A 6218-nucleotide genomic window follows, 5' to 3' on the forward strand; every position below is an offset into this window, starting at 1 on the left:
ATAATCATTTATGATTATTTAATATCAATGCAATTTTGAATTTGTGACTATTATTACATGATAAAATAATTATAATTAGGAGTTCTATTTTTATTATTGTTATTGCTAATATTAATAATAATAATTATATTTGTATTCCTATATACTAAAAAAATATAATATGTAATTGGCATCGAAAATGATTAGAATTTATATGAATATAAAATAATAATTATTGATTATTTATCAATATAATTATAGTTTTGAATTTGTAATTATGATTGCATGATAAATTATCATTAGAAGCTCGATTTTTATTGTTATTATTGCTAAAAGTAATAATGATTATATTTATGTATTAGGCACTCAAAAAAAATATAGTTTACACCCAAAATGACAAATTCATCTGAATAATTAATTCTAATTGATACTTGTAGATCCAAATTATTTCTAACAAATTGTCTTTTACAATCTTACATAATTTTAAGTTGCATAATTTTAGTCCTCGAATTTTGACCTTCAAAATAAAATTTTTCAATTATATTAACTTTAAGCAAAAATATTAATTTAAAAACACTGGACTTGAGAATACCAATTAAGAAAATTTCTTAGCGAATATTGATTTTACCACTAAGTAATCATTATATAATTATTTTATCACGCAAATAGTCACGAATACTAAATAGTTCTTTCAATGCGCAAACAAAAACCTATTTCTTCACAATTTACTAGAAAATCGCCGCTACGTGACGAACATTTCACGTACAACTATCCAATAAAATCGTACAATCGCGGAAAATCCTTTAATTATAAATCAGATCGTTCCCTCTATCGCAAGTAACTACTTAACTTAAGGATCCTCGCTTCTTGAATTAAGGATCGTCGAAATTACGGCGGCAATTCGATCCTCGGCAAAGAACATCCCCGAAACGCAGAGATTTTTTTCTTTTCTTCGGAGAGGCACGTCGAGGCTGAACGAGCCTCGTTTCGACGAAGTAAAAATTAATTAATTAATAACACGCACCTTTTACGGTTGGAATCAAGCAAGCAGCGACAAGTACCAGGAATCTCATCCCGACGAGCCTCATCCCTAGGAGTCTCTCCGCAATCACTCCGAATGCTTCCATGGCTTGTGGAGGTTCGCTTACGACGGCACAAAAGCACACAGACACACTTAAACACAAACGCAAAGTCTCGGCCCGGATTAAGTGGCGTGAAAGAGTTGACGAACTCGCGCTGTCCACTCCGCTGGAGAAGGAAAATCTTTCTTTTTTTTTACCACGACTTATCCTTGTCACACTTTTCTCTCACATATCATACATGAACAATGAATCGCGACACACACACACACACATACACACACGCGTGGCGGTGATCTCGATCGATAACGTAATTCCTTTTAAGTATAATTCCTTTTAAGAAAAAAAAAAAATCAACGCGCCGGTTATGCGTCACAATCTCGTTCTTCGCTGTCAACAGATCGTCTCGGCTCCGCTTCGCTCCGCTTCTTCTCCTCTCCCGTTCGTCGACAAGTGTCCTGAGAGAAACATACTTTGAACAACGTCGAAATCGTAGGCTGTTAGAGCCTCGATAACGTGCTTCGCTCGGTTTCACGCGAACGCCAACATTCGCGATTCTTTTCGCCGCTGTGGGAACAAGTGAGAACTCCTGATAGTATCTTCTTCTTTTTCTTCTTCTTCTTTTCTTTTCTTCTATCCGTTTCCTATTGGATATTTCTGACCCTGAAGGCTTCAAGTAACACGATTTTTCGAATCCAGAGACAAGTGAGGAGGTTCTCCGTGTCTTCTTCCAATCACTCAGTATCTTCTTCTTTGATCCTGAAGGCTCCAAGAATGAAGGCTCAAGAGATTTCTTGAATCTAGAGACAACAGTCAGTCTTTTTCTAATCACCCAATGGGATCTTCTTCTTCTCTGATCTTGAAGGCTTCGAGTACTTACCAATACTTTTTAAATCCACAGATAACAATCGGGAGGCTGTCTTCTTCCAATCATCCAGCAGTCTTATCGGACGTTCGGCGAAAATCGCGGAGTCAAGTCTCACGAAGATACCGCGTGAACTTGTATGCGAACGCGGCGAATCCTCCGATCGCGCGCTTTCCACCTTCCGAAAACACTCCGGTCGACAAAAGTTTGATGATCCTTCGGCTCCGCTCCGTTGTTTTTACTTTAGAAACTTCGGATAAAGCTTCTTCTCTCTACGCCCGCTTATTCTTTTTCTCGAATTCCTTAAATAAAGCGAGAACTGGGTCCAAGGATGCTAATAACCGGGGATTTATTAAGCTAATATCTAATGGCGCCACTCCCGTGACGTCACATCAGGCGCACGTTAGACTCGTTCGAAAACTCCACACGCGAGAACGGGTATCCCAGGACGGAATCCCAGCCGCGTTCTTCCGGGAGTCCGGAAGAGCGTCGCGACGGCGGTCGCGGCGGTGCCGACGATCGAAGTACCGGCGGTTACGAAACGTAGCCGCGAATTTTGGACGTTGTACACAGCGCGAGCGGAGAGATCCGCCGGCGACCGTTGACAATTCACGGCGCAAATATAGTCACGTGTCGCACTCCGGTTCGATCTATCAAATATGATCGATGTGAAGTTGTCGGCGGTGGTACACTCGCGCCAAAATTCGAAGTCGCTCGGTGGGATCGCGGTTCTGCAGAACTGTAGAATCACGGATCGACGACGATCGACTTCCTCGCCGGTTTCCCTCGCGAGGACGATTCTCCACTCTTCGCGGGATATCCGTCGCGACACGAGCCCACGGACATTCGTTCCAATCGAGGGGCTAGCGAAGCGGGGTAGCGGAGGAGAGGGTGGCGACAACGACGACAACCGGGGTTGGGTGGTGCGAGGGTGGCGAGCGGATCGCGCACAGCAGGTGGCGCGTATCCGATTATCGCGGATTCGACAACGACACGAGACAACGGCGATGGTTCCGCGACGGCGATCGCGAGCACGCGAAAAAGATTATGCGACCGAGATTTATTACAGACACACCGATAAAGGAGTAGAGAAGAGAACCAACCACTCGCGAGACGAAGGGACGACGGACCGAGAGACGTTGTCGCGTTGCGTGCGCCGCCGTTCGCCTACGCGAGAGTGTGAAGACTGCGCGAGACTGCGCGAGACTGCGCGCGAGGGTAGGAGGCCTCTGCCCCCGCAGAGATCGACGAAAATGACCGACGAGGGCCGAGGACGGCCGAGCGACGCACCGCGCCGCGCCGCTAACCGCCGACTGCCGCCGAGACCAGCACGGTCGACACATATTTTTTTAATGCAAACTATTGTAAATAGACACTTTAATAGTTACCTTCAAATCAAATGACACTCAAAAATGCGTTCCTCCCCCCTTCTGTAAAAATAAGAGAGAGATAAAGATGTTTATTATTCTAGGGCAGATATCATAGATATCATACTTCACTTCTTTTATCTTTCTTTTTACTTATTTTTATGTTTTAACAACATAAAAGTAAGTAAAAAGAAATGTAAAAGAAGAAAAATATACAAATAACGAAAGTAATGCATAAATAATACGAATGATATATATGCAAATTTAAAAAATTGTAAATTATGTAAAGCAAAGAAAGAAGAGAGAAAGAAAAGAGAGAAATAACAATGTAATAAACACCACTATTTTAGGGCAAGCTCTTTAAGAATATGAAAGTAAGTAAAAAGAAAAGTAGGAGAATAAATGTACATAAATAACGAAAATGATATAAATAAAAATATAAAAAGAAAAAAGAAATTGTAAATTACATATAACAAAGAAAGAAAAAAGAAAAAGAGAGAAATTTAAAGAAAATATATTCCTTTCGAATGCAAAAGAAATATTTCTTTTAAATGCTATAATTGAAATTATTAATTGAGATTATAATTTTAAAAGAGAAAAATGGAAAATTTTACTTGCAAACAATATTTCAATTTTCAAACTTGCATTGAGAAACGTGAGTTTGTACATCATCTCAATGCAAGTTTTTCCTTATAAATATCATAAAAATAATAGAAAAAGTGATAAGCACAGTTTTATTTTAAAAATCTGTTTTAATTTCAAAACGAGGAAATAAAGATTCTTGAAATTAAAATTATAATTTATATATATAAAATTATAATATATATGTATATTATTTCAGCCTGTTTTAATTTGTCAAAATAACACTATTTAAATTGTTACTATCAAATACGAATTTGCGTATTCGTGCAAATTGCGATTCCACAAATGTGTAACGTATATCTATAAATTTATTTCCGTGTAATCTGAATGTCGATTCAAATCGGTTATTCGATAAGATACATACTTCAAAGAAAATATCGGTTCAAATTCATCGAAAGATTGAAGTTAATAATAAGCCTGGAAAGCTAAAAAAAGTCGTCTCTCGCTGCAAATATTCACGAGAAAAAGTTAGAAACAGAACTTCTTAACTCTTATAAAAGTTATAAATATAAACATAAATATCGATATAGTTTCGCAGAATATTATCCTCGCATGAAATAAATGTTTCTTTACTCTGTACATATTAAAATCGTAATGGAGACATGATAGATAAATTATTATTTCATCCTGTATGCATATTCTCTAAAACTTTTAGAATATATTGTTACTCTCTGAAGAGTGAAATCTCATCTTTAAAGGTTGAAAATTGAGCCACTCTTTTTCAATTTTCATTCTTTAGATACTGAGAGATTCTATTTCAAAAAATTTAAAGAATTTAGTGAAAAAATCGATCTATAACGCAAGCATACTTTTAATTTCTATTTTCAATGCACATTTGCCTGTCTCAATTTCTCAACCTACCATTATATATTTTATTGCTAAATCTCCTCAACAAAAATCCAAGAGGGGATTATTACAATGAGAAAGATGACGACATTAGAATTCTAATTGACATACAAATTATTACTTGATATTTTTAATTTATATTTCCAATATTCCATATTTTTACTTCTGTCCGTCTCAGGATCATTATATCCAATCCAAGAAGCACAAGACCAAGGGAATATAGCGCGTGTTGGGAATGACGATTTCCGGTTATTCCGTAGTGTACGTTAACGAGATTTCTATCCTGAATTATCGAATAGCGTCAAGTCTATGATAACGTCACCGACGAATTGACGGGTTTTATATAGTTTCGTAGAATTTCATTGTAAAGGACGAAATCGAAGATGCTCGACTAGTATCGCCGCCGTTATCACGATGCTTTTAGTTAATTAGCGTACCAACAAGTGTCAGGCTGACACGATGCACAAGATACCGCAACTGCCGCGGAATTCCGTTAACAAGATTTGTCGGTGTCTTGAATTATCGAACGCAATTAACCGCTCGCGTGATTATGCCAACGGCGCCAAATCGATAGATTTAATATATAATTCTGATAATTGGCATATACCAATCGCGTCAGATGATACCAAAGATGGTATTTTAAATCTGTGCTGTCGAAGATTTGTATAATTCTGGACACTGACTTTTAATGTGTAATATCAGCATTTACATCTATTATCTTCCTTTTTCTACCTCTGTTAATTTATTTTTAATTTTTTATAAATTAATTTTATATTTTATAAATAATTGAAAACAGTTGTGTATTTGGAAATGAGGTAAAAATTACAAAGTGAGCGAATTTACTAGAATATTTATAATTTCACTGGTCAATGGATACACAATCGATTCTTAGACGGGAAAGCGACAATAATTGAAACAATACAATGAAAAATAGTAAATTGCAACGATAGATTGCTTACTCAAAAAATTGTAAAATTTTTAAAATAGATCCTCACTCTTTAGATGTTAAGAAAAAGAAAGGCAACATGAATATTGAATATTGAACATGTCATAACATCAATTGTCCAAAAGCTGTTGCTGTTGCCTCAGCACTATTTTAGATGATTAAAGTAATCGATCAACTATTGTTGATACAGTAGAAGACCATTGTAAGAATGTTTCTTTCACCATGCCATTGTTTATCACTACATTGTTTACGTAATATATTGCGCGCGTAACGTGTCAGTAAATATAACCTAATTTAACATATCTGTATATCAAAATATATCTCTCGGTCATAAATTTTGCGTCTTATACATTATAATTAATTAAAGACATAAATTCGTATCGAAATTTGATACAATATTACTTGATTCTTACACGTAAGAATGTTTTTGTAAAAATTAACGACTTAGGAATCATAATAATAATAATAATAATAATAATAATAATAATAATAAC

Source organism: Atta colombica, unplaced genomic scaffold (assembly GCF_001594045.1).
Source record: "Atta colombica isolate Treedump-2 unplaced genomic scaffold, Acol1.0 scaffold233, whole genome shotgun sequence".
Classification (NCBI taxonomy): Eukaryota; Metazoa; Arthropoda; class Insecta; order Hymenoptera; family Formicidae; genus Atta; species Atta colombica.